Genomic DNA, 21,000 nt, shown 5'->3' with positions numbered 1-21,000 from the left:
CCTCTGCTGTGGCCCCCCTGGAAGGGGCGGGCGCAATAGCCCGAGAGGGGCACTTCTGCCTGAGAAGGGCGGCCTCCACTGTGGCCCAGAAAAGCTTTTCGTCATTGGAATGGAAGTCTTTGTTGTGGCCCCCCCCCTTGAAGAACCGGGCAGAGCAGGCCGAGGGGGGTTAATCTGCCTGGGGAGGGTGGTCTGCATGATGACCAAAGGATGAAGCCAAAATTAGGCCCAGAGAAGTTTTTTTTTTCAATATGAAGGGAGTCTCTGCTGTGCACCCCCCCCTTGAAGGGATGGGAGCTCTTCTACCTGGGGAGGGGTGGCCAGGTAGAAGCCTCTGCTGTTGCCCCCCTGGAAGGGGCCGGCGCAACAGCCCAAGAGTGGCACTTCTGCCTGGGGAGGGCGGCCTCAACTTTGGCCCAGAAAAGCTTTTCGTCATTGGGGTGGAAGTCTTTGTAGTGGCCCCCCCCTTGAAGAACCAGGTTCAGCAGGCCGTATGGGCTCCTCTGCCTGGGGAGGGCAGCTTCCACTGTGGCCAAACACACGCTCAGGCCGAAAATAGCTTTTCTCGATTGGGACGGAAGCCTCTTTTGTGGTCCCCCCTGGAAAAACCAGGCGCAGCTGGACGAGATGGGCTAATCTGCCTGGGGTGGGTGGCCCCCACAAGCCGCAGCCAAGAATAGCTCTTCTTCTTCACTGGGAAGGTCTCTGGGCTTGAGCAATGCACCTGCAGGCTGGAGTGGCCCTCCGTTGGACAGCCGGCGTGAAGCCGGGGCCAGCGGTGGCTCTCCGAGGGCAGGTAGAGTGTGCCAGTCGGTCGTTCGCATGTGCGGAGGGGTCAGCGCCACAGTGGCACGTCCCAAGGCAGCTTCTGAGCTTTCAAAGTACGGCCGGAGTGACCCGAGTCGCTCCCCTGCCGATTCCTGGAGCTTCTCGCTTTCCGAAAACCAGGTTTCTGAAATCGTTCCCAAGGTCGTTTAGTAATGGTCCAAATCTGCTGTTTGCGGGAGATGAGTCAAAACCGTGCCACCCCAGCCACTCATCCTCCCCGCTTACAGCATTTGCTGTATGCAGGAGATGAGTCAAACCCACGTCATTCCATGCACTCATCTCCCTGCAGACAACGTTTGTTGTTTGCTGGACACAATGGCCCCAGGAAGACGCATAAGCTCAGGTCAAGAATAGGTTTTCTTGATTGGGACGGAAGCCTCTAATGTGGCCCCCCCTGGAAGGGCCGGGGGCAGCACCCTGAGAGGGGCTCTTCTTCCTGGGGAGGGAAGCCTCCACTTCGGCCAAAGGAAAAACCTCAAGCTCAAGTTGAGAAAAGCTCTTTTTTGCTTTTAAATGGGCCTCTGTTGTGGCCCCCCCTGGAAGGGCAGCCTCAAAGGGGCTCCTCTGCCTGGGGGGGGGGGGGGGGGGGGGGGGGGGGGGGCTCCACTGTGGCCAAAGGATGAAACCTAAATTAGGCCCAGAGAAGTTTTTCTTTTCAATATGAAGGGAGTTTCTGCTGTGCACCCCCCCTGGAAGCACCAAGCACTGCAGGCTGCGAGGGGCTTATCTGCCTGGGGAGGGTGGTCTGAATGATACTCAGCGGATGAAACCCAAATTCGGCCCAGGGATGTTTTTTTATCAATATGAAGGGAGTCTCTGCGGTGCCCCCCCCTAGAAGGGCTGGGAGCTCTTCTACCTGGGGAGAGTGGCCAGGTAGAAGAGGTAGAGCTTTTCCTGATTGGGACGGGAGCCTCTGCTATGTGGCACCCCCTTGAAGAACAAGGCGCAGCAGGCAGAGAGGGGCCTTTCTACCTGGGGTGGGTGGCCAGGTTGAAGCCTCTGCTGTGGCCCCCCCTTGAAAAACCGGGCACTGCAGGCCGAGGGGGGCACTTCTTCCTGGGAAGGGCGAGCTCCACTGTGGCCCAGAAAAGCTTTTCGTCATTGGGATGGAAGTCTTTGTTGTGGCCCCCCCTTGAAGGGGCGGGCGTAATAGCCCGAGAGGGGCACTTCTGCCTGGGGAGGGCGGCCTCCACTGTGGCCAATGGAAGAAGCACAAGCTCAGGCCGCTAAAAGCTTTTCTTGATTGGGACGAGAGCCTTTTTCTGTGTGGCCCCCCCTTGAAGAACAAGGCACTGCAGGCAGAGAGGAGCCCTTCTACCTGGGGAGGGTGGCCAGGTAGAAGTCTCTGCTCTTGCCCCCCATGCAAGGGGCGGGCGCAATAGCCCGAGAGGGGCACTACTGCCTGGGGAGGGCAGCCTCCACTGAGGCCAATGGAAGAAACACAAGCTCTGGCCGAAAAAAGCTTTTCTTGATTGGGAAGGGAGCCTCTGCTGTGTGGCCCCCCCTTGAAGGACAAGGCGCAGCAGGCAGAGAGGGACTCTTCTACCTGGGGAGGGCAGCCTCCACTTCGGCCAATGGAAGAAGCACAAGCTCAGGCCGAAAAAAGCTTTTCTTGACAGGGATGGGACCCTCTGCTGTGTGGCCCCCCCCTTGAAGAACAAGGTGCAGCAGGTGGAGAGGAGCACTTCTGCCTGGGGAGGGCAGCCTCAACTGTGGCCAGAAAAGCTTTTCGTCATTGGAATGGAAGTCTTTCTTGCACAAGCACAAGCACAAGCTCAGGCCGCAAAAAGCTTTTCTTGATTGGGAGAGTAGCCTCTGCTGTGCGGCCCCCCCTTGAAGAACCGGGCACAGTAGGCCGCGTGGGGCTTTATCTGCCTGGGGAGGGTGGTCTGCATGATGGCCAAAGACTGAAGCCAAAATTAGGCCCAGAGAAGATTTTTTTTTTTTTTTCAATATGAAGGGAGTCTCTGCTCTGCCCCCCCACCCCCCCTGGAAAGGCTGGGAGCCCTTCTACCTGGGGAGAGTGGCCAGGTTGAAGCCTCTGCTGTGGCCCCCCTGGAAGGGGCGGGCGCAATAGCCCGAGAGGGGCACTTCTGCCTGGGGAGGGCGACCTCCACTGTGGCCCAGAAAAGCTTTTCGTCATTGGGATGGAAGTCTTTGTTGTGGCCCCCCCTTGAAGGGGCGGGCACAGCAGGCCGAGGGGGGTTAATCTGCCTGGGGAGGGTGGTCTGCAGATTGGTCAAAGGATGAAGCCCGAATTCGGCGCAGAGATAATTTTTTATCAATATGAAGGGAGTCTCTGCTGTGCCCCCCATGGAAGGGCTGGGAGCTCTTCTACCTGGCGAGAGTGGCCAGGTAGAAGCCTCTGTTGTGGCCCCCCTGGAAGGGGCGGGCGCAATAGCCTGAGAGGGGCACTTCTGCCTGGGATGGGCGGCATCCACTGTGGCCCAGAAAGGCTTTTCGTCATTGGAATGGAAGTCTTTGCTTTGGCCCCCCCCTTGAAGAACCGGGCACTGCAGACTGAGGGGGGTTAATCTGCCTGGGGAGGGTGGTCTGCATGATGGCCAAAGGATGAAGCCCAAATTCGGCCCAGAGAAGTTTTTTATTTTTTTTCAACATGAAGGGAGTCTCTGCTGTGCCCCCCATGGAAGTGCTGGGAGCTCTTCTACCTGGGGAGGGTGGCCAGGTAGACGCCTCTGCTGTGGCCCCCCTGGAAGGGGCGGGCGCAATAGCCTGAGAGGGGCACTTCTGCCTGGGATGGGCGGCATCCACTGTGGCCCAGAAAAGCTTTTCGTCATTGGAATGGAAGTCTTTGTTGCGGCCCCCCTTGAAGAACCGGGCACTGCAGACTGAGGGAGGCTAATCTGCCTGGGGAGGGTGGTCTGCATGATGGCCAAAGGATGAAGCCCAAATTAGGCCCAGAGAAGATTTTTTTTTTCTTTCAACATGAAGGGAGTCTCTGCTCTGCCCCCCACCCCCCCTGGAAAGGCTGGGAGCCCTTCTACCTGGGGAGAGTGGCCAGGTTGAAGCCTCTGCTGTGGCCCCCCTGGAAGGGGCGGGCGCAATAGCCCGAGAGGGCAACTTCTTCCTGGGATGGGCGGCATCCACTGTGGCCCAGAAAAGCTTTTCATCATTGGAATGGAAGTATTTGTTGTAGCCCCCCCTTGAAGAACTGAGCGCAGCAGGCAGAGTGGGGCTTATCTGCCTGGGGAGGGTGGTCTGCATGATGACCAAAGGATGAAGCCCAAATTAGGCCCAGAGAAGATTTTTTTTTTTCTTTCAACATGAAGGGAGTCTCTGCTGTGCCCCCCATGGAAGGGCTGGGAGCTCTTCTACCTGGGGAGGGTGGCCAGGTAGAAGCCTCTGCAGTGCCCTCCCCGTGAAGGGGTGGGAGCAATAGCCCGAGAGGGGCACTTCTGCCTGAGAAGGGCGGCCTCCACTGTGGCCCAGAAAAGCTTTTCGTCATTGGGATGGAAGTCTTTGTTGTGGCCCCCCCTTGAAGAACTGAGCGCAGCAGGCAGAGTGGGGCTTATCTGCCTGGGGAGGGTGGTCTGCATGATGACCAAAGGATGAAGCCCAAATTAGGCCCAGAGAAGATTTTTTTTTTTCTTTCAACATGAAGGGAGTCTCTGCTGTGCCCCCCATGGAAGGGCTGGGAGCTCTTCTACCTGGGGAGGGTGGCCAGATAGAAGCCTCTGCTGTGGCCCCCCTGGAAGGGGTGGGCGCAATAGCCCGGGAGGGCAACTTCTTCCTGGGATGGGCGGCATCCACTGTGGCCCAGAAAAGCTTTTCATCATTGGAATGGAAGTATTTGTTGTGGCCCCCCCCTTGAAGAACCGGGCACTGCAGACTGAGGGAGGCTAATCTGCCTGGGGAGGGTGGTCTGCATGATGGCCAAAGGATGAAGCCCAAATTAGGCCCAGAGAAGTTTTTTTTTTTTTTTTTTCAATATGAAGGGAGTCTCTGCCCCCCCCCCCCCCCCCCCTGGGGAGGGTGGCCAGGTAGAAGCCTCTGCAGTGGCCCCTCTGGAAGGGGCGGGCGCAATAGCCTGAGAGGGGCACTTCTGCCTGGGATGGGCGGCATCCACTGTGGCCCAGAAAAGCTTTTCGTCATTGGAATGGAAGTCTTTGTTGTGGCCCCCCCCTTGAAGAACCGGGCACTGCAGACTGAGGGAGGCTAATCTGCCTGGGGAGGGTGGTCTGCATGATGGCCAAAGGATGAAGCCCAAATTAGGCCCAGAGAAGTTTTTTTTTTTTTTTTTCAATATGAAGGAGGTCTCTGCCCCCCCCCCCCCCCTCCCCTGGGGAGGGTGGCCAGGTAGAAGCCTCTGCAGTGGCCTCCCCGTGAAGGGGTGGGAGCAATAGCCCGAGAGGGGCACTTCTGCCTGAGAAGGGCGGCCTCCACTGTGGCCCAGAAAAGCTTTTCGTCATTGGGATGGAAGTCTTTGTTGTGGCCCCCCCTTGAAGAACTGAGCGCAGCAGGCAGAGTGGGGCTTATCTGCCTGGGGAGGGTGGTCTGCATGATGACCAAAGGATGAAGCCCAAATTAGGCGCAGAGAAGATTTTTTTTTCTTTCAACATGAGGGGAGTCTCTTCTCTGCCCCCCCACCCCCCCTGGAAAGGCTGGGAGCCCTTCTACCTGGGGAGAGTGGCCAGGTTGAAGCCTCTGCTGTGGCCCCCCTGGAAGGGGCGGGCGCAATAGCCCGAGAGGGGCACTTCTGCCTGGGGAGGGCGACCTCCACTGTGGCCCAGAAAAGCTTTTCGTCATTGGGATGGAAGTCTTTGTTGTGGCCCCCCCTTGAAGGGGCGGGCACAGCAGGCCGAGGGGGGTTAATCTGCCTGGGGAGGGTGGTCTGCAGATTGGTCAAAGGATGAAGCCCGAATTCGGCGCAGAGATAATTTTTTATCAATATGAAGGGAGTCTCTGCTGTGCCCCCCATGGAAGGGCTGGGAGCTCTTCTACCTGGCGAGAGTGGCCAGGTAGAAGCCTCTGTTGTGGCCCCCCTGGAAGGGGCGGGCGCAATAGCCTGAGAGGGGCACTTCTGCCTGCGATGGGCGGCATCCACTGTGGCCCAGAAAAGCTTTTCGTCATTGGAATGGAAGTCTTTGCTTTGGCCCCCCCCCTTGAAGAACCGGGCACTGCAGGCTGAGGGGGGTTAATCTGCCTGGGGAGGGTGGTCTGAATGATGACCAAAGGATGAAGCCCAAATTCGGCCCAGAGAAGTTTTTTTTTTTTTTTCAACATGAAGGAAGTCTCTGCTGTGCCCCCCATGGAAGTGCTGGGAGCTCTTCTACCTGGGGAAGGTGGCCAGGTAGAAGCCTCTGCAGTTGCCTCCCCGTGAAGGGGTGGGAGCAATAGCCCGAGAGGGGCACTTCTGCCTGGGATGGGCGGCCTCCACTGTGGCCCAGAAAAGCTTTTCGTCATTGGAATGGAAGTCTTTGTTGTGGCCCCCCCTTGAAGAACTGAGCGCAGCAGGCAGAGTGGGGCTTATCTGCCTGGGGAGGGTGGTCTGCATGATGACCAAAGGATGAAGCCCAAATTAGGCCCAGAGAAGTTTTTTTTTTTTTTTTTCAATATGAAGGAGGTCACTGCCCCCCCCCCCCCCCCCCCCTGGGGAGGGTGGCCAGGTAGAAGCCTCCGCTGTGGCCCCCCTGGAAGGGGCGGGCACAATAGCCCGAGAGGGGAAATTCTGCCTGAGAAGGGCGGCTTCCACTGTGGCCCAGAAAAACTTTTCGTCATTGGAATGGAATTCTTTGTTGTGGCCCCCCCTTGAAGAACTGAGCGCAGCTGGCAGAGAGGGGCTCTTCTATCTGGAGAGGGCAGCCTCCACTGCGGCCAATGGGAGAAGCACAAGCTCAGGCCGCAAAAAGCTTTTCTTGATTGGGACGGTAGCCTCTGCTGTGCGGCCCCCCCTTGAAGAACCGGGCACAGTAGGCCGCGTGGGGCTTATCTGCCTGGGGAGGGTGGTCTGCATGATGGTCAAAGGATGAAGCCCAAATTAGGCCCAGAGAAGATTTTTTTTTTTCTTTCAACATGAAGGGAGTCTCTGCTGTGCCCCCCATGGAAGGGCTGGGAGCTCTTCTACCTGGGGAGAGTGGCCAGGTAGAAGCCTCTGCTGTGGCCCCCCTGGAAGGGGTGGGCGCAATAGCCCGAGAGGGGCATTTCTGCCTGGGATGGGCGGCCTCAACTTTGGCCCAGAAAAGCTTTTCGTCATTGGAATGGAAGTCTTTGTTGTGCCCCCCCCCTTGAAGAATCGGGCACTGTAGGCCGTGAGGGGCTTATCTGCCTGGGGAGGGTGGTCTGCAGATTGGTCAAAGGATGAAGCCCGAATTCGGCGCAGAGATAATTTTTTATCAATATGAAGGGAGTCTCTGCTCTGCCCCCCATGGAAGGGCTTGGAGCTCTTCTACCTGGGGAGGGTGGCCAGGTAGAAGCTTCTACTGTGGCCCCCCTGGAAAGGCCGGGCGCAATAGCCCGAGAGGGGCACTTCTGCCTGGGATGGGCGGCATCCACTGTGGCCCAGAAAAGCTTTTCGTCATTGGAATGGAAGTCTTTGTTGTGGCCCCCCCCTTGAAGAATCGGGCACTGCAGGCCGCGAGGGGCTTATCTGCCTGGGGAGGGTTGTGTGCAGATTGGTCAAATGATGAAGCCCGAATTCGGCGCAGATATAATTTTTTATCAATATGAAGGGAGTCTGTGCTGTGCACCCCCCCTTGAAGGGCTGGGAGCTCTTCTACCTGGGGAGGGTGGCCAGGTAGAAGCTTCTACTGTGGCCCCCCTGGAAGGGGCGGGCGCAATAGCCCGAGAGGGGCACTTCTGCCTGGGATGGGCGGCATCCACTGTGGCCCAGAAAAGCTTTTCGTCATTGGAATGGAAGTCTTTGTTGCGGCCCCCCCTTGAAGAACCGGGCACTGCAGACTGAGGGAGGCTAATCTGCCTGGGGAGGGTGGTCTGCATGATGGCCAAAGGATGAAGCCAAAATTAGGCCCAGAGAAGTTTTTTTTTTCAATATGAAGGGAGTCTCTGCTGTGCACCCCCCCCTTGAAGGGATGGGAGCTCTTCTACCTGGGGAGGGGTGGCCAGGTAGAAGCCTCTGCTGTTGCCCCCCTGGAAGGGGCCGGCGCAACAGCCCAAGAGTGGCACTTCTGCCTGGGGAGGGCGGCCTCAACTTTGGCCCAGAAAAGCTTTTCGTCATTGGGGTGGAAGTCTTTGTAGTGGCCCCCCCCTTGAAGAACCAGGTTCAGCAGGCCGTATGGGCTCCTCTGCCTGGGGAGGGCAGCTTCCACTGTGGCCAAACACACGCTCAGGCCGAAAATAGCTTTTCTCGATTGGGACGGAAGCCTCTTTTGTGGTCCCCCCTGGAAAAACCAGGCGCAGCTGGACGAGATGGGCTAATCTGCCTGGGGTGGGTGGCCCCCACAAGCCGCAGCCAAGAATAGCTCTTCTTCTTCACTGGGAAGGTCTCTGGGCTTGAGCAATGCACCTGCAGGCTGGAGTGGCCCTCCGTTGGACAGCCGGCGTGAAGCCGGGGCCAGCGGTGGCTCTCCGAGGGCAGGTAGAGTGTGCCAGTCGGTCGGTCGCATGTGCGGAGGGGTCAGCGCCACAGTGGCACGTCCCAAGGCAGCTTCTGAGCTTTCAAAGTACGGCCGGAGTGACCCGAGTCGCTCCCCTGCCGATTCCTGGAGCTTCTCGCTTTCCGAAAACCAGGTTTCTGAAATCGTTCCCAAGGTCGTTTAGTAATGGTCCAAATCTGCTGTTTGCGGGAGATGAGTCAAAACCGTGCCACCCCAGCCACTCATCCTCCCCGCTTACAGCATTTGCTGTATGCAGGAGATGAGTCAAACCCACGTCATTCCATGCACTCATCTCCCTGCAGACAACGTTTGTTGTTTGCTGGACACAATGGCCCCAGGAAGACGCATAAGCTCAGGTCAAGAATAGGTTTTCTTGATTGGGACGGAAGCCTCTAATGTGGCCCCCCCTGGAAGGGCCGGGGGCAGCACCCTGAGAGGGGCTCTTCTTCCTGGGGAGGGAAGCCTCCACTTCGGCCAAAGGAAAAACCTCAAGCTCAAGTTGAGAAAAGCTCTTTTTTGCTTTTAAATGGGCCTCTGTTGTGGCCCCCCCTGGAAGGGCAGCCTCAAAGGGGCTCCTCTGCCTGGGGGGGGGGGGGGGGGGGGGGCTCCACTGTGGCCAAAGGATGAAACCTAAATTAGGCCCAGAGAAGTTTTTCTTTTCAATATGAAGGGAGTTTCTGCTGTGCACCCCCCCTGGAAGCACCAAGCACTGCAGGCTGCGAGGGGCTTATCTGCCTGGGGAGGGTGGTCTGAATGATACTCAGCGGATGAAACCCAAATTCGGCCCAGGGATGTTTTTTTATCAATATGAAGGGAGTCTCTGCGGTGCCCCCCCCTAGAAGGGCTGGGAGCTCTTCTACCTGGGGAGAGTGGCCAGGTAGAAGAGGTAGAGCTTTTCCTGATTGGGACGGGAGCCTCTGCTATGTGGCACCCCCTTGAAGAACAAGGCGCAGCAGGCAGAGAGGGGCCTTTCTACCTGGGGTGGGTGGCCAGGTTGAAGCCTCTGCTGTGGCCCCCCCTTGAAAAACCGGGCACTGCAGGCCGAGGGGGGCACTTCTTCCTGGGAAGGGCGGCCTCCACTGTGGCCCAGAAAAGCTTTTCGTCATTGGGATGGAAGTCTTTGTTGTGGCCCCCCCTTGAAGGGGCGGGCGTAATAGCCCGAGAGGGGCACTTCTGCCTGGGGAGGGCGGCCTCCACTGTGGCCAATGGAAGAAGCACAAGCTCAGGCCGCTAAAAGCTTTTCTTGATTGGGACGAGAGCCTTTTTCTGTGTGGCCCCCCCTTGAAGAACAAGGCACTGCAGGCAGAGAGGAGCCCTTCTACCTGGGGAGGGTGGCCAGGTAGAAGTCTCTGCTCTTGCCCCCCATGCAAGGGGCGGGCGCAATAGCCCGAGAGGGGCACTACTGCCTGGGGAGGGCAGCCTCCACTGAGGCCAATGGAAGAAACACAAGCTCTGGCCGAAAAAAGCTTTTCTTGATTGGGAAGGGAGCCTCTGCTGTGTGGCCCCCCCTTGAAGGACAAGGCGCAGCAGGCAGAGAGGGACTCTTCTACCTGGGGAGGGCAGCCTCCACTTCGGCCAATGGAAGAAGCACAAGCTCAGGCCGAAAAAAGCTTTTCTTGACAGGGATGGGACCCTCTGCTGTGTGGCCCCCCCCTTGAAGAACAAGGTGCAGCAGGTGGAGAGGAGCACTTCTGCCTGGGGAGGGCAGCCTCAACTGTGGCCAGAAAAGCTTTTCGTCATTGGAATGGAAGTCTTTCTTGCACAAGCACAAGCACAAGCTCAGGCCGCAAAAAGCTTTTCTTGATTGGGAGAGTAGCCTCTGCTGTGCGGCCCCCCCTTGAAGAACCGGGCACAGTAGGCCGCGTGGGGCTTTATCTGCCTGGGGAGGGTGGTCTGCATGATGGCCAAAGACTGAAGCCAAAATTAGGCCCAGAGAAGATTTTTTTTTTTTTTTCAATATGAAGGGAGTCTCTGCTCTGCCCCCCAACCCCCCTGGAAAGGCTGGGAGCCCTTCTACCTGGGGAGAGTGGCCAGGTTGAAGCCTCTGCTGTGGCCCCCCTGGAAGGGGCGGGCGCAATAGCCCGAGAGGGGCACTTCTGCCTGGGGAGGGCGACCTCCACTGTGGCCCAGAAAAGCTTTTCGTCATTGGGATGGAAGTCTTTGTTGTGGCCCCCCCTTGAAGGGGCGGGCACAGCAGGCCGAGGGGGGTTAATCTGCCTGGGGAGGGTGGTCTGCAGATTGGTCAAAGGATGAAGCCCGAATTCGGCGCAGAGATAATTTTTTATCAATATGAAGGGAGTCTCTGCTGTGCCCCCCATGGAAGGGCTGGGAGCTCTTCTACCTGGCGAGAGTGGCCAGGTAGAAGCCTCTGTTGTGGCCCCCCTGGAAGGGGCGGGCGCAATAGCCTGAGAGGGGCACTTCTGCCTGGGATGGGCGGCATCCACTGTGGCCCAGAAAAGCTTTTCGTCATTGGAATGGAAGTCTTTGCTTTGGCCCCCCCCTTGAAGAACCGGGCACTGCAGGCTGAGGGGGGTTAATCTGCCTGGGGAGGGTGGTCTGAATGATGACCAAAGGATGAAGCCCAAATTCGGCCCAGAGAAGTTTTTTATTTTTTTTCAACATGAAGGGAGTCTCTGCTGTGCCCCCCATGGAAGTGCTGGGAGCTCTTCTACCTGGGGAGGGTGGCCAGGTAGACGCCTCTGCTGTGGCCCCCCTGGAAGGGGCGGGCGCAATAGCCTGAGAGGGGCACTTCTGCCTGGGATGGGCGGCATCCACTGTGGCCCAGAAAAGCTTTTCGTCATTGGAATGGAAGTCTTTGTTGCGGCCCCCCCTTGAAGAACCGGGCACTGCAGACTGAGGGAGGCTAATCTGCCTGGGGAGGGTGGTCTGCATGATGGCCAAAGGATGAAGCCCAAATTAGGCCCAGAAAAGTTTTTTTTTTTTTTTTTCAATATGAAGGAGGTCTCTGCCCCCCACCCCCCCCCTCCCCTGGGGAGGGTGGCCAGGTAGAAGCCTCTGCAGTGGCCTCCCCGTGAAGGGGTGGGAGCAATAGCCCGAGAGGGGCACTTCTGCCTGAGAAGGGCGGCCTCCACTGTGGCCCAGAAAAGCTTTTCGTCATTGGGATGGAAGTCTTTGTTGTGGCCCCCCCTTGAAGAACTGAGCGCAGCAGGCAGAGTGGGGCTTATCTGCCTGGGGAGGGTGGTCTGCATGATGACCAAAGGATGAAGCCCAAATTAGGCCCAGAGAAGTTTTTTTTTTTTTTTTCAATATGAAGGAGGTCACTGCCCCCCCCCCCCCCTCCCCTGGGGAGGGTGGCCAGGTAGAAGCCTCCGCTGTGGCCCCCCTGGAAGGGGCGGGCACAATAGCCCGAGAGGGGAAATTCTGCCTGAGAAGGGCGGCTTCCACTGTGGCCCAGAAAAACTTTTCGTCATTGGAATGGAATTCTTTGTTGTGGCCCCCCCTTGAAGAACTGAGCGCAGCTGGCAGAGAGGGGCTCTTCTATCTGGAGAGGGCAGCCTCCACTGCGGCCAATGGGAGAAGCACAAGCTCAGGCCGCAAAAAGCTTTTCTTGATTGGGACGGTAGCCTCTGCTGTGCGGCCCCCCCTTGAAGAACCGGGCACAGTAGGCCGCGTGGGGCTTATCTGCCTGGGGAGGGTGGTCTGCATGATGGTCAAAGGATGAAGCCCAAATTAGGCCCAGAGAAGATTTTTTTTTTTCTTTCAACATGAAGGGAGTCTCTGCTGTGCCCCCCATGGAAGGGCTGGGAGCTCTTCTACCTGGGGAGAGTGGCCAGGTAGAAGCCTCTGCTGTGGCCCCCCTGGAAGGGGTGGGCGCAATAGCCCGAGAGGGGCATTTCTGCCTGGGATGGGCGGCCTCAACTTTGGCCCAGAAAAGCTTTTCGTCATTGGAATGGAAGTCTTTGTTGTGCCCCCCCCCTTGAAGAATCGGGCACTGTAGGCCGCGAGGGGCTTATCTGCCTGGGGAGGGTGGTCTGCAGATTGGTCAAAGGATGAAGCCCGAATTCGGCGCAGAGATAATTTTTTATCAATATGAAGGGAGTCTCTGCTCTGCCCCCCATGGAAGGGCTTGGAGCTCTTCTACCTGGGGAGGGTGGCCAGGTAGAAGCTTCTACTGTGGCCCCCCTGGAAAGGCCGGGCGCAATAGCCCGAGAGGGGCACTTCTGCCTGGGATGGGCGGCATCCACTGTGGCCCAGAAAAGCTTTTCGTCATTGGAATGGAAGTCTTTGTTGTGGCCCCCCCCTTGAAGAATCGGGCACTGCAGGCCGCGAGGGGCTTATCTGCCTGGGGAGGGTTGTGTGCAGATTGGTCAAATGATGAAGCCCGAATTCGGCGCAGATATAATTTTTTATCAATATGAAGGGAGTCTGTGCTGTGCACCCCCCCTTGAAGGGCTGGGAGCTCTTCTACCTGGGGAGGGTGGCCAGGTAGAAGCTTCTACTGTGGCCCCCCTGGAAGGGGCGGGCGCAATAGCCCGAGAGGGGCACTTCTGCCTGGGATGGGCGGCATCCACTGTGGCCCAGAAAAGCTTTTCGTCATTGGAATGGAAGTCTTTGTTGCGGCCCCCCCTTGAAGAACCGGGCACTGCAGACTGAGGGAGGCTAATCTGCCTGGGGAGGGTGGTCTGCATGATGGCCAAAGGATGAAGCCCAAATTAGGCCCAGAGAAGTTTTTTTTTTTTTTTTTTCAATATGAAGGGAGTCTCTGCTCTGCCCCCACCCCCCCCCGGAAAGGCTGGGAGCTCTTCTACCTGGGGAGAGTGGCCAGGTAGAAGCCTCTGCTGTGGCCCCCCTGGAAGGGGCGGGCACAATAGCCCCAGGGAGGCATTTCTGCCTGAGAAAGGGCGGCCGCCACTGTGGCCCAGAAAAGCTTTTCGTCATTGGAATGGAAGTATTTGTTGTGGCCCCCCCTTGAAGAACCGGGCAGAGCAGGCCGAGGGGGGTTAATCTGCCTGGGGAGGGCGGTCTGCATGATGACCAAAGGATGAAGCCCAAATTAGGCCCAGAGAAGTTTTTATCTATTTTTTTTTAATATGAAGGGAGTCTCTGCTCTGCCCCCCCCCCCCCCCCCCTTGAAAAGGCTGGGAGCTCTTCTACCTGGGGAGAGTGGCCAGGTAGAAGCCTCTGCTGTGGCCCCCCTGGAAGGGGCGGGCGCAATAGCCCGAGAGGGGCACTTCTGCCTGAGAAGGGCGGCCTCCACTGTGGCCCAGAAAAGCTTTTCGTCATTGGAATGGAAGTCTTTGTTGTGGCCCCCCCCTTGAAGAACCGGGCAGAGCAGGCCGCGAGGGGCTTATCTGCCTGGGGAGGGTTGTGTGCAGATTGGTCAAATGATGAAGCCCGAATTCGGCGCAGATATAATTTTTTATCAATATGAAGGGAGTCTGTGCTGTGCACCCCCCCTTGAAGGGCTGGGAGCTCTTCTACCTGGGGAGGGTGGCCAGGTAGAAGCTTCTACTGTGGCCCCCCTGGAAGGGGCGGGCGCAATAGCCCGAGAGGGGCACTTCTGCCTGGGATGGGCGGCATCCACTGTGGCCCAGAAAAGCTTTTCGTCATTGGAATGGAAGTCTTTGTTGCGGCCCCCCCTTGAAGAACCGGGCACTGCAGACTGAGGGAGGCTAATCTGCCTGGGGAGGGTGGTCTGCATGATGGCCAAAGGATGAAGCCCAAATTAGGCCCAGAGAAGTTTTTTTTTTTTTTTTTTCAATATGAAGGGAGTCTCTGCTCTGCCCCCACCCCCCCCCGGAAAGGCTGGGAGCTCTTCTACCTGGGGAGAGTGGCCAGGTAGAAGCCTCTGCTGTGGCCCCCCTGGAAGGGGCGGGCACAATAGCCCCAGGGAGGCATTTCTGCCTGAGAAAGGGCGGCCGCCACTGTGGCCCAGAAAAGCTTTTCGTCATTGGAATGGAAGTATTTGTTGTGGCCCCCCCTTGAAGAACCGGGCAGAGCAGGCCGAGGGGGGTTAATCTGCCTGGGGAGGGCGGTCTGCATGATGACCAAAGGATGAAGCCCAAATTAGGCCCAGAGAAGTTTTTATCTATTTTTTTTTAATATGAAGGGAGTCTCTGCTCTGCCCCCCCCCCCCCCCCCTTGAAAAGGCTGGGAGCTCTTCTACCTGGGGAGAGTGGCCAGGTAGAAGCCTCTGCTGTGGCCCCCCTGGAAGGGGCGGGCGCAATAGCCCGAGAGGGGCACTTCTGCCTGAGAAGGGCGGCCTCCACTGTGGCCCAGAAAAGCTTTTCGTCATTGGAATGGAAGTCTTTGTTGTGGCCCCCCCCTTGAAGAACCGGGCAGAGCAGGCCGAGGGGGGTTAATCTGCCTGGGGAGGGTGGTCTGCATGATGACCAAAGGATGAAGCCAAAATTAGGCCCAGAGAAGTTTTTTTTTTCAATATGAAGGGAGTCTCTGCTGTGCACCCCCCCCTTGAAGGGATGGGAGCTCTTCTACCTGGGGAGGGGTGGCCAGGTAGAAGCCTCTGCTGTTGCCCCCCTGGAAGGGGCCGGCGCAACAGCCCAAGAGTGGCACTTCTGCCTGGGGAGGGCGGCCTCAACTTTGGCCCAGAAAAGCTTTTCGTCATTGGGGTGGAAGTCTTTGTAGTGGCCCCCCCCTTGAAGAACCAGGTTCAGCAGGCCGTATGGGCTCCTCTGCCTGGGGAGGGCAGCTTCCACTGTGGCCAAACACACGCTCAGGCCGAAAATAGCTTTTCTCGATTGGGACGGAAGCCTCTTTTGTGGTCCCCCCTGGAAAAACCAGGCGCAGCTGGACGAGATGGGCTAATCTGCCTGGGGTGGGTGGCCCCCACAAGCCGCAGCCAAGAATAGCTCTTCTTCTTCACTGGGAAGGTCTCTGGGCTTGAGCAATGCACCTGCAGGCCAGAGTGGCCCTCCGTTGGACAGCCGGCGTGAAGCCGGGGCCAGCGGTGGCTCTCCGAGGGCAGGTAGAGTGTGCCAGTCGGTCGGTCGCATGTGCGGAGGGGTCAGCGCCACAGTGGCACGTCCCAAGGCAGCTTCTGAGCTTTCAAAGTACGGCCGGAGTGACCCGAGTCGCTCCCCTGCCGATTCCTGGAGCTTCTCGCTTTCCGAAAACCAGGTTTCTGAAATCGTTCCCAAGGTCGTTTAGTAATGGTCCAAATCTGCTGTTTGCGGGAGATGAGTCAAAACCGTGCCACCCCAGCCACTCATCCTCCCCGCTTACAGCATTTGCTGTATGCAGGAGATGAGTCAAACCCACGTCATTCCATGCACTCATCTCCCTGCAGACAACGTTTGTTGTTTGCTGGACACAATGGCCCCAGGAAGACGCATAAGCTCAGGTCAAGAATAGGTTTTCTTGATTGGGACGGAAGCCTCTAATGTGGCCCCCCCTGGAAGGTCCGGGCGCAGCAGGCCGAGAGGGGCTCTTCTGCCTGGGGAGGGCAGCATCCACTGCGGCCAAAGGAAAAACCACAAGCTCAGGTTGAGATTTGATCTTTTTTGCTTTTAACCCTTGTGCTATCTTAGATGACCCCACCCTTGCATTGACGTGTTATTCCTACCATGACAAAGATGGATAAAGGTGGAAAGATTTCATGTAATCCATGGAAACCATGCAGTGAAGATCACAAATCATTGAAGAAAAAAGGTTCAGAGCACTGTCTAGTGGGTCTGGATGACCCAACTCCCAATGTTAAAGTGCCAAGGATAGCACAAGGGTTAAGGGAGCCTGTGCTGAGGTTCACCCCTTGAAGAACTAGGCGCAGCAGGCGGAGAGGGGCTTTTCTACCTGGGGAGGGCGGCTTTCACTGTGGCTAAAGGAAGAAGCAAGAGTTTAGTCCTAGAATAGTTTTTTTTTTCAATAATGAACGTAAAACTGAAACTCAACGAAGCTAAATCAAAGATAAGTAAAAAGTGAGATGACACACAACGCATGCAAAAACTATTTTGGCGGGGCAATAGTGGCAGTTTTTTCACACTAAGTCGCGCTCAGAGTAGTCAGCAAAATCGAAGATAGAAAAAAGGGAGATTTGACACAATGCATGCAAAAACGTGTTTTGCAAACGCAAAAAAAAACGTTCTTGAAAGCAAAAAAAAAGGTTTTGAATGCAAAAAAGTTTTTGAAAGCATGAAAAATTGAAAGCAAATTTAAAAGTTATTGAAAAGCAAATATTTAACATTTTCATTTGTAACTTAGAAAGTTTTGTGTGTAACGGTGTGGCAGAAATTTCACTCCATAAAGTTTCTGTTTAGCATGACAAAGCTGCCTTCAAACAGCTGCTGATTGGTCCAGATTCTAACCAATCAGGTTTCTCTGTCTCATATTGACGGTGCTTGGAGGCAGACATGGACTTTGTGTCGGTTCTGTTCTAAAAGGGTTCTGACATTTTCAACCATTCTGGCCCGTTTCTTTCAGAGTAAAACCCAGAAAGAGCAGCAAAGCAGCTAAAATAAAACCAAGTTTTGTATTTATTTATGTCATTGTAGCGACCAAAATGTCTGCAACAGAAAAAAAATCCAAGCTCCAACTCAGTCCGTCCAGCAAGAAGTAAGACTTAATAATTTGTATCTGAACTTTTGTTTTATTTTAATCAATAAGTGTTTAAATATTAAGAGAAAATAGCAAAATGAGTGCCCCTACTTTGGACAAACACTCAATAGTTCTAAAAAGATAGGAAAAAAGCGAGATTTGAAAAAATGCATTTGAAAAAAAACAAAAATGAGTTTTTGAAAGCAAAAATAAAACATTTGAAAGCAAAATAAAAAATAATTTAAAGGCAAATATTTTATATTTTCAGTTGCAACTTAAAAAATGTTGTCTGCAATGTGGTGGCAGATATATAACTCTATAAATTTTAAAGTGGCGGGCAGGGCAGTACACCCCCAACAACAGGTTATATCAGTGTTTTTCAACCAGTGTGCTGCGGTACACTAGTGTGCCGTGGGAAATTGCCCTCATTCACTGATCTAAAGACATTTCCTAACTCCAGGAAATCGGCTTTGTTCACCCAAACAGGTCCTAATAAAACACTGAGTAGTTAAGAATATGAAAGATCACAAAATTATCTTTTCTTTGTGTTTATTTGATTCTATTAAAGACATTTTGATAAGAATGACGGTACAGCGATTTAGCTGCAGTTTAAGCTCTGTTTTAGGAAAAGTCCCGCCCCTTTAACTGTTTCCGCCAATCATTCTTGAAGGCTTAATCACATCATCAGTCTGACCAATCAGAAGTGGTTAAAGACTTAACTTCCTTGTCCCAATTAAGCTCAAAAAGTCGCTAAGTTCTATCAAAAATAAGGTAGCGGTGTAGCTTTCCACAGAATCCGGTATCAGACCGTGGCACAAGTGAACAAAACAATGAAGCTCAGAGAAGAGTCTGTCTGCACTGTAAGTGTCACTGAAAAGGTTACAAAATTAGTTCATTTTTGGTTTAAAGGAAGAAATACCTTTGGTTGAAAATTGTGTTATTAAAAAGTGTAAATTGTGTTTTATTTGATTTTATGCTGTTTAGTACTGTTATATTACAATGTTATAGTTGTGTATAACGCTAATAACGCGAGAGTTCATGAGAACTCGCATGATTTGAAGTTGGGCTGAGGAGTTTATTCTCACATTATAATAGACTTAGAACCAAGATCCATGCAAAAAAGCAGCTTGGAAAAGGAGTCAACCAGCTGCGAAAAGTTGAATACAGGCTGGTTATTTATCAAAGACCTCCGAAGTGACAGGCAGCCACGAGGTAGTTAACTTGTTATGTATTTTTTGGTGAAACTGTAAATGTCAAGTCTTACGGTATTTGTACAACTCTGTTATGTAGTTACATGGAGTGAAAACATTAAAATGTGCCTGTTCTCGAGAATACCGTGTCCAGCATTGTCATTGAGGAGGAACAGTGAAGAAAATTCTACATCCCAGCCAGCAATGTCACGTGGGCCCCAACTTGGAGAGAGGTGGGCTACGTGGGTACTGACTGGGCATGGGTTTATTTTGGGTAAACTTATTTTTATTTTATTTTTTATTTTGGGTAAACCCCATTAGGTTTTGCCTACATTGGCCCCACATTGGCCCCCCACATGGGTTACCTGTTAGGGCCCTACAAAGGATCCATGTTGGCTAGAACCCATGTAGGTCAGCCAAGTAAGGCCCATATGGGTTGCATCTGGGCCATGAAGACTTGGGCTGTAACTGGGACACTGTATATGGGACCCATATGGTGTGGCCTACATGAGTCCCACGTGTGGAGCCCTCATGGGCTAACCATATAGGCCTGATAAAGAGCCCGGGTGGGCAAAGAAGACCTGGTCTGTAACTGGGCCACTGAATGTAGGGCCGATGTGGTATAACTTACATGGGTCCCATATGAGGAGCCCTCATGGGCTAACCATATAGGCCTGATAAAGAGCCCGGGTGGGCAAAGAAGACCTGGTCTGTAACTGGGACACTGTATGTGGGACCCATATGGTTTGGCCCACATGAGTCCCATGTGTGGAGCCCTCATGGGCTAACCATATTGGCCCGCTACAGGATCTAGGTGGGCAAAGAAGACCTGGTCTGTAACTGGGCCACTGTATGTAGGACCCATGTGGTATAACTTACATGGGTCCCACATGAGGAGCCCTCATGGGCTAACCAAATAGGCCCAATAAAGGGTCTATGCGGGCGAAGAAAACCTGGTCTGTAACTGGGCCACTGTATGTAGGGCCCATGTGGTATAACTTACATGGGTCCCACATGAGGAGCCCTCATGGGCTAACCAAATAGGCCCAATAAAGGGTCTATTTGGGCGAAGAAGACCTGGTCTGTAACTGGGCCACTGTATGTAGGACCCATGTGGTATAACTTACATGGGTCCCATATGACGAGCCCTCATGGGCTAACCATATAGGCCCGCTAAAGGATCTAGGTGGGCAAAGAAGACCTGGTCTGTAACTGGGCCACTGTATGTAGGACCCATGTGGTATAACTTACATGGGTCCCACATGAGGAGCCCTCATGGGCTAACCAAATAGGCCCAATAAAGGGTCTATGTGGGCGAAGAAAACCTGGTCTGTAACTGGGCCACTGTATGTAGGGCCCATGTGGTATAACTTACATGGGTCCCACATGAGGAGCCCGCATGGGCTAACCATATAGGCCCGCTAAAGGATCTAGGTGGGCGAAGAAAACCTGGTCTGTAACTGGGCCACTGTATGTAGGGCCCATGTGGTATAACTTACATGGGTCCCACATGAGGAGCCCTCATGGGCTAACCAAATAGGCCCAATAAAGAGTCAATGTGGGCGAAGAAGACCCCGGGCCTCATTTATAAACGTTGCATACGCACAAAAGAAGGCGTACGCCACTCTCTACGCAATAGTTGATATTTATAAAAAGCAAACTTGACGGGAAAAGGTGCGGCCCTTCACACAAGCTCTGACCCAGGCGTACGCACAAAAACGGGTGAAATGAGAAACGGCGACACCGTCGGCAGATGGAAGAAACACGTGAAAGTGAAAATGACAATCCTGCCTCTCATAAATAACATGAAGACTTCACAAAGCAAGTCTTACGATTAACAGCCTACACGAACACCCGTTTGATCGATCAGCAGTGAAACAAACAAAAAAATCAAACGAAAATTACAACAGAAATTCAAATGAACACATATTTGCAAAAAGAAAAGTGAAATATGTTTTGCAATATTGGCATGTTGTGCAATTCATCCTCATAAATAATATAGTTAACAGAACGAAATAATGTAAAAAACTGATATTCTTACCATTAATTACCATTAAAGGACATATGTCCTTTAATGGTAATTTTCACACTACTTCTCCCATGATGCATTGGGTTAAAGGGACAGCGCCTCAGCGCACAATGAGTCTTGTAAAGTGTTAAATGTCTTGAAACCAAAACGATCACACATCAAACTGTTTTAATTTTTTTTTTTTAACTTGTCCTGTCCAACAGCTGGGCAGGCAGATGAGAGCTGAGGGCCTCTTGTGTTGGACATATTTTACTTTAACAATAGGGGTTATTAATCTTCATACAAACCAGAGGTATGTCTGAATAAACCCCTTTTGTAATTGAGGCCAAACTTTATTAATTTCAACCATGTTTGAAAATCTTGGGTGTTGGACCGGACGGAAAAGGAAAGAAGGGAAGAAAAGGGAGGGATGTTAGAGAGAGAGGGGGGTAGGAGGGTGATAATAGGAGGGGAGGGGGGATAAGACCATGAAGCAGCATAAAGCAACAAGTTTACTGGTTGTTTATCATTACGGTAAGGTTCAAATGTAGTAAAAAAAGGGCGGGGCCTGTCCACACACACACTCAAATGTTATCAACACACCTGTTAGCTGCAAAAATGTCCACATGTCGACATGCACACAAAACAGATAGTGTTCACACGCATACTTATGCCTTAAAACCAACTAGTGTAAAATATTTCAGTCATTCAATCATGCAAACTGTTAGTGCAAAGGTGATCTAACACCTGTGCTCAGGTGAGTGTTTATGTTCTTCTAAAATGGATGGTGGAACGTGAAAAGAAGGAGGGAGAGTGCCCAGCCATCCCCACCCCAAGACCCCCGCCGCAGCAGCAGCGGCAGCCGGAATCCCCCCAACGCCACACGGGA

General features: G+C 54.0%; 1 long non-coding RNA gene across 1 annotated transcript; it reads left to right on the top strand.

Annotated features, from left to right (window-relative positions):
- The first annotated feature begins 5,077 nt into the window (after positions 1-5,077).
- LOC144996606 (uncharacterized) lies at positions 5,078-15,150 on the top strand. The gene is made up of 3 exons (XR_013659515.1): positions 5,078-7,061; positions 8,044-12,327; positions 15,009-15,150. It is a non-coding gene; the product is annotated as an uncharacterized LOC144996606 (long non-coding RNA).
- The last annotated feature ends 5,850 nt before the right edge of the window (positions 15,151-21,000 follow it).

This window comes from Oryzias latipes, chromosome 12 (assembly GCF_053564925.1).
Source record: "Oryzias latipes strain Hd-rR chromosome 12, Olatipes_Hd-rR_3.1".
Lineage (NCBI taxonomy): Eukaryota > Metazoa > Chordata > Actinopteri > Beloniformes > Adrianichthyidae > Oryzias > Oryzias latipes.
Note: the sequence above shows the minus strand (reverse complement) of the source record. Positions and strands in the feature narration are given on the sequence as shown.